The sequence below is a fragment of the Ictidomys tridecemlineatus genome, chromosome 4 (genome assembly GCF_052094955.1).
Source record: "Ictidomys tridecemlineatus isolate mIctTri1 chromosome 4, mIctTri1.hap1, whole genome shotgun sequence".
In the NCBI taxonomy this organism is placed as follows: Eukaryota; Metazoa; Chordata; class Mammalia; order Rodentia; family Sciuridae; genus Ictidomys; species Ictidomys tridecemlineatus.
Genome location: NC_135480.1, coordinates 190,024,150 through 190,035,506, shown reverse-complemented (window position 1 = coordinate 190,035,506; position 11,357 = coordinate 190,024,150). Strand labels below are relative to the sequence as shown.

Below are 11,357 nucleotides of genomic sequence, written 5' to 3'. Positions count from 1 at the left end.
TATATACCTGCTAATATGTCTCATGGTACCCATTGTTGTCTTAGCCAACTGATGATGTTTCTACCATCCCCACAGAATCTGATAGGCCACCATCCTGCACAGTGTATTCATAAAAGAACTATCCTCCTTGATGAAAACTGTAATGATTCAGTAAGGCTTCTCTCTAAGACAGAATTTGAAGCTTTAACATTCTCCTTGGTGGGCATCCCTGGGCTTTCAGTCTTACAAAACAATCATGAAATTGGCCTGTGCTATGGTAAAAATATCAATCATACCTCTATGATAATCAATATCCTAAGTGAAGAGCAAAACAACATTGTCAAGCTCTGATCGGGCTGCAATTCATTATTTATTGTTATCACATCATAAAGGCTGTCCTGAACTTAACAATATGTGTTGCTTTAATTTAAGTGATAATAGTAACTCCATTTCACAGGAGTTAGAGTGTCTTAAAAACATCGATAAAAAAGTCCAACAGGATGATGGAGGTTTAGATTTGTTAGACTGACTATCTTCGTGGTTACCCAATTTTACTTGGATTAAACAATTATTCATGAATGGATGTTTACTAATACTGGGATTGTTATGTTGTGTTTACTGCCATCAATGCTTACCCTATTTTTTTGTCTCCACCAACATTAAAGAAAAACAAGTGTTATTCATCCAAAAGGCCATACATAAAAGAAAAGGGAGCTGTAGGGATTCTGGCTGTGAGTATGTACAAGGCAGCATTCCTCTGATGACCAAACTCCCAGAGGGTAACAGGCGCCCTGTTATCCACACTTGGAATATTCTACAGTTTCTCCCTGGGACTACTAAGAGGACTAAATCATGCTCAATGCCTAGCTGCTATGGTAATGTCCTCCATGATGGGGCTCTGTGCTAGAGTCTTATCAGCCTCAACCTTAATCTCAGACACTCAGCTTCTGGGATAAAAGAACTCTCTTAGACATCACCAGTGTGTCACTGCACCTAAACCTGTGCACAATAACAGTAAATTTATAAAATGAGCAATATGTGCTAATGATGTCAATGACTTAGTGTAACCAATGGATATAAATAAAGCTGGCAGCTCAGATGAGAAGCCCCTTTTACTTTGCCCCTTCACCTTGTTGCTTCTGCCTCTGTTCTTACTGTGGAATGTCCAGTTTCCAATGGGTTACACCCAATTCTGAAGCCAGGAGAGCAGTCTCCTTAGCTGAGCCAAGACAGAGGTCACATGCTTTGCAACCATTGAGTGGGAGGAGGCACAAAATAGGTTGCAATGCCAAACCTAAATCTCCCTAGCTCAGGGCTAAGTGAAAACGCTCTAATATTTCATGGGTGCCATTGCACAAGATTCGGTAGGTCTGGTGTGGAGCCTGACATTATGCTTTCTCACAGATTCCCAGGTGATACCAGAACTGCTGCTCTATGGTCCACACTTTGAACAGCAAGGCATTAAAATATGAAAATCAATTAGAACAACAATATGAGCTCTCCATAGAGTTAACTCCAGAGATGGGGGTGGTAATCAGAGGGGACCTATCTATATCAGCGATTTTTACTACTGGTGATTTTTCCACATAAACTATGTAGGGATAAAAGAAGTAGGAAAACAGGACAAGATGCCACGTTGTTTTCTGGGTGTTAGATGTGGGGGTGAAAGACCCCAGCCTCAAAGCCTTAAGCTTAATGTTAAGAAATATAACGTTTTGCTCTGCAGTCACAAGATGCTTCCTCCTAACCGCAACCCATGCCCCACACCCCCCATGTTGTAACCCATACGTTAATACCCTCATGTCAAAACCGCAAGATGTCCCAGACAGTTAAGAAACCACGAGATGTTCCAGAGGGGCAAACATGAGCAAAAGAGGACAAAAATAGGAACCCGTGGGTGGGGTCTCCAAAACCACTCTGCCCCCCTATAACCACTTTTAGGGGAGCTTGAGAGGGGGCCAATGAAGTAGCTGTTACTGTGCTAAGCTGGAATCTTGTCCCTTGCAACCTATAAAAATCCTGTAACCCCGAGCCCATGCATGCAAGCTGCCTAAGCCACGGCTGAGGTTCTGCTTTGCATCCATAGGCGCCTATGTGAATAAATTCCTCCTGCTGATTGCATCCAGTGACTCGCGTGTTCCATTCTGGGTTGGGGTCTCGGGGGTCTTTCATTTGGGGGCTCGTCCGGGATCAGGATCACCGGAACAACCCAGACCCAAATCCGGAGGACACTCGACTTCACTGGGAGGTAAGCCGGCAAATACGAGCTCTCTGTCTCTATGTTTAATGTCTTGCGCAGCGTCTGTATTCTGAAGTCTACGCGTAGCTCAGTATCTGAAGGCAGCTTGAGAAGGAGCTAATTTGAGGTTTGGCTCGGACTTCTCCCCTGCCACCCTGGGAGACGTCCCAGGGATCCGAAGGGTCCATTTTTTCGGGGCCCCCAGTGTTTCTGAAGGATACACTGTCTTAGTAGGCGAAAGAGAAGTACTAACTTCTCCCAAGCCATCTGATTCTTTCGGTTTCTGCCGGCACCGCGCAGCGTTTGTCCCGTTCAGTTTCGTTTTTGTACTTCTGTGTCTGTCTGTCTACTTTCTGTCTGAAAGAAATATGGGGAACACTCTAACTACCCCTTTGAGCCTTACTTTAGATCATTGGCAGGACGTCCAAAAGCGCGCAAACAACCTGTCCGTGACGGTCAAAAAGAAAAAAAATGAAAAACTCTCTGTGCCTCAGAATGGCCAACATTCAATACCAGCTGGCCTCCTGAAGGAACCTTTAACATTGATTCTATCTTACAGGTGAAGTCTCGAATCTTCATCCAAGGTCCTCATGGACACCCTGATCAAATACCCTATATTATTACCTGGGAAGATTTAGCTTCCAAGCCACCCTCCTGGGTGGCTCCTTTCTCTCCTCCTAAGTCCCCTTCTCACTCTTCTCCCCTCGAACCCTCTGCCCCTCTCCTTCCAGTTCCTCCTCCTCCTCCACCTCTACCCCTCAAACCTCCCAACTTTATCCTGTTCTCGACAAATCTGAAACTTCAACTAAGCCAGGGGCAACACCAAAGAAGGTTTTGCCACCAGAAGACTCAGCCCTAATTGACCTGCTAGCTGATGAGCCTCCTCCTTATCAGCCCCAGCCCTTGCCAGCCCTTGGGTCCAATCCACCTTCCTCGGAGGAAGAAGAAGATGACCAAGAGGGTCCAACAGCCAGTGCTCCCCCAGATCCATCCCCCATGGTGGGACGGCTCCGAGGACGACGGGATCACACTGCACCAGGGGACACTTCTAGAGTTCTCCCCCTGCGGCAAATGGGGGGTCCCAATGGCCAATATCAGTATTGGCCATTCTCAGCCTCTGACCTTTATAACTGGAAAACTCATAATCCTTCCTTTGCTAAAGACCCTGTAGCTTTAACCTCTCTGATTGAATCTATTCTAGTGACTCACCAGCCAAGGAGAAACAAAAAGTTCTTTTGGAAGCTCGCAAAAATGTACCAGGGGATGATGGGCGACCTACCCAACTCCCAAATTTGATTAACGAGGCTTTTCCTTTAACCCGGCCAAACTGGGACTATACCACTGAAGCAGGTAGGAACCACCTACGTCTCTATCGCCAGTTACTCATAGCGGGTCTCCAAGGAGCAGGGCGTCGGCCCACTAATTTGGCCCAGGTAAGACAAACTATTCAGGGAGCAGAGGAGAGCCCAACAGCATTTTTAGAAAGACTAAAAGAGGCATATCGGAGGTTCACACCCTTCGATCCTGATAGTGAGGATCAGAAAGGAAATGTCTCTATGGCATTTATTTGGCAGTCTGCCCCAGACATCAGAACTAAGTTGCAAAGACTGGATAATTTGCAGGATTTCTCTCTAACAGATTTGCTGAAGGAAGCAGAAAAGATATTTAACAAGAGAGAAACTCCAGAGGAACGAGAGGATAGAATCAGGAAGATGCAAGAAGAACGAGACCTTAAGCTTAGAGAAGAGTCAGACAAAAGGGAAAGAGAAAGTGATCGAAAGCGTAACAGGGAACTAAGCAAAATATTGGCCACTGTAGTTCAGGCAGGACGTCAGGGAGACAAAGTAAGTCAGGACAGGGAACGGAGCAGACCCCATGTAGACCGAGACCAATGTGCCTACTGTAAGGAAAAAGGACACTGGGTAAAAGACTGCCCAAAGAGACCCCCCAACCCTAGAAGAGGTGCAAATCGGGCCTTGCAGTTACTAGCATTAGATGAAGACTGAAGGAGTCAGGGCCAGGAGCTCCCCCCTGAGCCCCGGGTAACCCTACAAGTAGGGGAGCAACCTGTGACCTTCCTAGTGGATACGGGAGCCCAACACTCAGTGCTGACGCAAGCCCCAGGACCCATAAGCCACAGAACGACATGGATCCAAGGTGCCACCGGGAGCAAACCATACCGATGGACTACCGAAAGAGAAGTACACCTTGCCACAGGTAAGGTTTCTCATTCGTTTCTGCATGTGCCTGATTGTCCGTATCCACTACTAGGAAGAGACCTGTTAACCAAATTGAGAGCCCAAATTTATTTCAAAGACGGGGATGTCTCTATCACCGGGCCAAATCAGACCCCCTTGCATGTATTGACTTTCAAACTAGAAGATGAATACAAACTTTTTGATAAGTCCTCTCTACCTATTAAAAACATGGACTATTGGCTTAGTTCCTACCCGGAGGCCTGGGCAGAAACTGGAGGAATGGGAATAGCTAAACAACAACCTCCAATAGTCATACAGCTAAAAGCCACTGCAACTCCTATTAATATTAAACAATATCCTATGTCAAGGGAGGCCTACCAAGGCATCAAGCCGCATATCAAACGCCTCCTAGATCAAGGCATTCTAACGCCTTGCCGGTCGCCCTGGAACACCCCGCTGCTACCGGTCAAAAAGCCAGGGACTAATGACTATCGACCGGTCCAGGACTTAAGGGAAGTTAACAAAAGGGTAAAAGACATTCACCCCACAGTGCCAAATCCCTACAATCTCCTCAGCACCTTGCCTCCGACCCATACCTGGTATACTGTTTTGGACCTGAAAGATGCCTTTTTCTGCCTAAGACTGTCTCCCCAAAGTCAGGCCCTTTTTGCATTTGAATGGAAAGATCCCGAGGAAGGGGTCTCTGGACAGCTGACTTGGACGAGACTACCACAAGGATTCAAGAACAGCCCAACACTCTTTGATGAAGCGCTACATCAAGATTTGGCTGAATTTCGGGTAAGACACCCTTCCTTAATTATGCTTCAATATGTGGACGATATCTTGTTGGCTGCAACCTCCAAAGAAGACTGCCTAACAGGTACGAAAGAATTGTTGCAAACCTTGGGACTACTGGGGTACAGGGCATCAGCAAAAAAGGCCCAAATCTGTCAGACAAAGGTTACCTATCTTGGCTATGAACTTTATGATGGTCGGCGCTGGCTGACAGCTGCCAGGAAAGAGACTATCTCAAATATACCAACCCCCCAGAGTCCCAAGCAGCTGCGGGAATTTCTAGGAACTGCGGGTTTCTGCAGACTCTGGATTCCTGGGTTTGCTGAGATAGCAGCCCCCTTGTATCCACTGACTAAACCAGGTATTTCCTTTACCTGGACTGAGGAACATCAATTGGCATTTGAACAAATTAAATTGGCTCTTTTATCGGCCCCCGCCTTAGGTCTGCCAGACATTACCAAGCCTTTTGATCTGTTTATAGATGAAAAACAGGGTTATGCAAAAGGGGTTCTAACCCAAAAACTGGGACCCTGGAGGCGTCCTATAGCCTACCTGTCAAAGAAATTGGATCCAATGGCAGCCGGATGGCCACCATGCCTCCGGATGATAGCAGCTATGGCTCTTCTGATTAAGGATGCCACCAAACTGACTTTGGGACAGCCATTAACCCTATTAACCCCTCATGCCATTGAAACCATAATTCGCCAGCCACCCGACCGCTGGATGTCAAATGCCCGACTCACCCATTACCAGTCTTTGTTATTGGATACTGACCGAATTCAGTTCGGCCCCTTGATGACATTAAATCCAGCAACCCTCCTGCCTCTCCCGGAAAAAGCAGATCCTCACAACTGCCAGCAGATTCTTGCAGAAACACAGGGGACCCGGCCAGACCTCACAGACCAACCAATGAAGGATGCGGAGCTGGTTTGGTACACAGATGGAAGCAGTTATCTGCTCAATGGAGAACGACGAGCAGGAGCAGCCATCACCACCGAATCTGAGGTAATATGGGCGAGTGCGCTTCCGGGCGGAACGTCAGCTCAGCGGGCAGAACTGATAGCTCTGACTCAAGCCTTAAAGCTGGCAGAGGGGAAAAAGCTAAATGTATACACAGACAGCAGATATGCTTTTGCCACTGCTCATATACATGGGGAAATTTACAAGCGCCGAGGATTACTAACCTCAGAAGGAAAAGAAATCAAAAATAAGACTGAAATATTAGCTTTACTTAAAGCTTTATTTTTGCCTAAGAAATTAAGTATCATGCATTGTCCCGGCCATCAGAAAGGAGACACTCCAGAGGCCAAAGGGAACAGATTAGCAGATGAGACAGCCAAGAAAGCAGCTCTAGGGCCACAGCTCTTAATAATGACTCTATTGCCCCAACAAGTAGACCCACCGCATGCTAACCACGAAGAACAATGGGTCTATGAAGACAAGGACTTAAATGTCATACAGAGACTGGGGGCTACCTACAGCCCAGAGGACAATACCTGGAAATATCAAGGAAAGACTATCATGCCCCTTAAAGATGCAAAACAACTAGTGAAGTCCCTACACAGACTCACACACCTTGGAGCTAAAAAGATGAAAGAACTTTTAGACCGCGGGGAAGGTACTTTATATCTCCCAAACAGGGATCAACTTCTTCGCCAGACAGCAGAAAATTGTCAAGCATGTGCCCAGGTAAATGCTGGTAAAAACAAGATTGGAATCGGAATTCGAATAAAAGGGCATAAACCTGGAACCCATTGGGAAATAGACTTTACTGAAATCAAACCAGGTATGTATGGCTATAAGTATCTTCTAGTTTTTGTTGATACCTTCTCCGGATGGGCAGAAGCATTCCCGACTCGACATGAAACTGCTAAGGTGGTTGCAAAGAAATTATTAGAAGAGATTTTTCCCAGGTATGGGGTTCCTAGGACAATTGGATCGGATAACGGGCCTGCCTTCGTCTCCCAGGTAAGTCAGATGGTGGCCAATATATTGGGGATCAATTGGAAATTACATTGTGCTTACAGACCCCAAAGTTCAGGACAGGTAGAAAGAATAAATAGAACTATTAAGGAGACCTTGACCAAATTAACGCTTGAAACTGGCACTAGAGACTGGGTACAGCTCCTGCCTTTAGCCTTATATCGGGCCCGAAATACCCCAGGCCCACAGGGACTAACCCCATTTGAGATTCTGTACGGTGCCCCACCACCTGCTGTTAACTTTTATGAAACTGAAACCTGTGCCTCCCTCGCCCCATCTATGCAGACTCATTTGCGTGCCTTGCAGTTGGTTCAGAACGAGGTCTGGAAGCCTCTAGCCGCAGCATACAAAGAGGAACTTAAAACCCCATCGCTGCCACATCCCTTCAAAGTCGGAGACACCGTCTGGGTACGCAGACACCAGAGCAAGAACCTTGAACCACGGTGGAAAGGACCCTATACTGTTCTGCTTACGACTCCTACTGCAGTCAAGGTGGACGGCATCTCTGCTTGGATCCACGCCTCTCATGTAAAGGCTGCTCATCCACTGGAAACAACCAACACCTCTTCAGGATGGAAATTGCAGCGCACTCAAAACCCGCTAAAGATAAGACTCACTCGCTGCTGACTTTATTCACTTTATGTCTAGCTCTCCCCATGTCAGCTGCCAGGCACCACTTGTATAACCCCCCCCCCCCGCACCCCCGAAAGTCCCAGACAGTTGGGGATCCTAGAAGCCGCAGTACAGCAAGATCTGAGGGCAATAGAAACCTCTGTAACTGCTTTAGAAAAATCTTTAACCTCCTTATCAGAGGTAATATTGCAAAATAGACGGGGTCTAGACTTATTGTTCTTAAAGGAAGGAGGGCTTTGTGCTGCCCTAAAAAAAAAAAAATTGTTGCTTTTACACAGATCATACAGGGGTAATAAGGGAATCCATGACAAAACTCAGAGAAAAGACTAGATGCACGGGAAAGATCCCTGCGGAGCTCTCAAAGTTGATTTGAAGGCTGGTTCAATAAGTCCCCATGGCTGACTACTCTATTATCTACTATAGCTGGACCCTTGATTATCTTGCTGTTGATTTTAACGTTTGGACCCTGTATTTTTAACAAATTGATGCAGTTTATAAAAGACAGGCTTTCTGTAGTACAAACCATGGTCCTTACCCAGCAATATCACTTGCTTCAACAACAGGCTGAATCTGAACCCGAACAGGCAGATCTATGGATATAAGATTATATCCCTGATAAAAGAAAAGGGGGGAATGAAAGACCCCAGCCTCAAAGCCTTAAGCTTAATGTTAAGAAATATAACGTTTTGCTCTGCAGTCACAAGATGCTTCCTCCTAACCGCAACCCATGCCCCACACCCCCCATGTTGTAACCCATACGTTAATACCCTCATGTCAAAACCGCAAGATGTCCCAGACAGTTAAGAAACCACGAGATGTTCCAGAGGGGCAAACATGAGCAAAAGAGGACAAAAATAGGAACCCGTGGGTGGGGTCTCCAAAACCACTCTGCCCCCCTATAACCACTTTTAGGGGAGCTTGAGAGGGGGCCAATGAAATAGCTGTTACTGTGCTAAGCTGTCACGGGGGCCAATGAAGTAGCTGTTACTGTGCTAAGCTGGAATCTTGTCCCTTGCAACCTATAAAAATCCTGTAACCCCGAGCCCATGCATGCAAGCTGCCTAAGCCACGGCTGAGGTTCTGCTTTGCATCCATAGGCGCCTATGTGAATAAATTCCTCCTGCTGATTGCATCCAGTGACTCGCGTGTTCCATTCTGGGTTGGGGTCTCGGGGGTCTTTCAGGGGTAACTGTTAGTCAGTTCTCCATTACTATAGCAAATACCTGAGAAAAATCAACTCATAAAGTGAAAATGTTTATTTTGGCCCAAGCTTTCGATTTTTCAGCCCAGAATTGGATGGGCCTGTGTGGAGGCAGCACAGAAAGGCAGAAGTATACAGTGGAGCAAACTGCTTGCCTCCTGGTTGGGAAACAAAAATGGAGGCACAGGCTGGGGCCACTCAAAGGCACTTCTCCAGTGACCTGAAGACCCCTCACTAGGCCTGGCTCTTGACAATTCCCCACCTCCTCCACACAGCACCAGAAGTTGGGGACCAAGCCTTCACCACAAGGGCCTTTGGAGCATTTCAGACCCAAACTGTAGCAGTAATTATTATTTTCTGCCTCCTGTTTTCTGCATTTTTCAAATTTCTTCACAAAAAAAGGAAGTAAAAAATAAAAGAAAGCAGTAAAGAAAGCAGAGTTTTAAGCTGTGAGCTCTGGGAAGCTCTAGAACAACCTGTTCCCTCTTAGCACATCCAGAGACTTTGGCTCGTGGCCTCTTCCTCTGTCTTCAGAGCCAGCACCAGGCCAAGTCCTTCTGGCATGACCCTCTCTCTGCTTCTTTCCTCGGTCTCCCTCTTCCACTTGGAGTGATTTTTGGATTTCTCAAGCCCATCCAGATAGCACAGGATGATCTGCACCTCAAATTCAGCTGACGGGGAATGGAATCCTCCTTTGCCATGGAGCCTAACATGCTCACAGGGTGCTAGCACATGCTCATGTCTGGGGGACCTCATTCTGCCTGGGAGTCTTCCCTGCCCTGCTCCAGCCTCCAACCCAGCACATGTGTTCTCCTGCTTTGGGCTGTCTTTGTTCTTCTGATTCAGGTTATTTCTCCCACTATTTTCTAGAAAGTATCATTTTTCTACTGCTTTCTTCTGCCGCAGTCTGGCTGGGAACAATTCAGGAGCCACTTGTCAAAAGAAACTAACTTTATTTTTAGAACTACAAACGCCAAACAAAACAGCTCCTCAGGAAAAAACCCTCAGAGCCCAACTGCCACCACCAGCTTCCCACAAGCCTCTCACCCCCACACCAGCCTCTCAACCTCCCACAATCCTCCTGCTCTTGAGGCCGATTGGCTGGGTTGTGTGGGCAGAGCCAAAGAAGTCCCCCAATGAGCAGCTCCGCAGAGGAGCCAATCAGCTAGATGTTGCTGGGGCTGCTGTGAGCCAATCATCAGCTGGCAGTCTGAAGGGCAGGGAAACAGCCCAATGAACATCACCGCAGAGGAGCCAATCAGCTAGATGTTGCTGGGGCTGCTGTGAGCCAATCATCAGCTGGCAGTCTGAAGGGCAGGGAAACAGCCCAATGAACATCACCACAGAGGAGCCAATCAGCTAGATGTTGCTGGGGCCGCTGTGAGCCAATCATCAGCTGGCAGCTGGAAGTTTGCTGGCAGCTGGAAGTTTGCTGGGGCCCCTTTGGCTGTGGCTCTCAACATTCTTCCCCTTCCTTTTCTTCTCCTTATAACAAAAAGACACAATTAAAAGACAACTAGAAGATGACAGGCCAATTCAAGTCTAGGAACAGAGAGTACTCAGAAGACACATTTGGGGAAAGCCTGTGGGAAACCTCAGAATCCACAGGGCCCTGGGCAGAGTGCTCAGAAATTTCCTCTCAGCAGAATGAACAATTAGTTCTAGATTCAATGCTGTTCTGCTCCCACCTAACAAATATTAATAGCAAGATCCAAAAGGATCAAATTGTTTCCAAGTAATTTAACTATATCTCAGAACAAAGCTCAAAAATATTTATAGAGCTGGGCATAGTGGTGCATTTCTGTAATACCAGTGGCTCAGGAGGTTGGTGTGTTCAAAGCCAGCCTTAGCAACAATGAGGCACTAAGCAGCTCAGTGAAAGCCTGTCTCTAAATAAATACAAAATAGGGCTGGGGATGTGGCTCAACTGGTGAGTGGCCCTGAATCAACCCCCAGTATCCCCCACCCACAAATGTACAAAAGTAAAGATGATCCAATCACAATGCCTGGTATTCCATTTATAAAGTTACCTGGCACATAAAGAAGCAGGGAAAATGATCCCAATGAGGAGAAATGTATAAATTAATTAAAATTGACACAGAGGTTAGGCTCAAGGGGAACATTAAGATCCTAATATAACTCAACTCCTCAGATGAAAACTAACAATTGTGAGATAAAACATATACAAATATATTAAAGGGAATCCTTCGGGTAGAAGGAAAATGATACCAGATAAAGTTAGGAATCTGTCCAAAGTAGCGAGGAGCACCAGAAACAGTAATTGACTGTTTAAACAACATAATAACAATGTAGTGTGCAGTTTTAACAG

General features: G+C 46.5%; 1 long non-coding RNA gene across 1 annotated transcript; it reads left to right on the top strand.

Moving 5' to 3' along the window:
* The first annotated feature begins 1,570 nt into the window (after positions 1-1,570).
* On the top strand, positions 1,571-8,959 carry LOC144377335 (uncharacterized). Its single transcript, XR_013438233.1, has 2 exons — positions 1,571-2,227; positions 7,480-8,959. It is a non-coding gene; the product is annotated as an uncharacterized LOC144377335 (long non-coding RNA).
* The last annotated feature ends 2,398 nt before the right edge of the window (positions 8,960-11,357 follow it).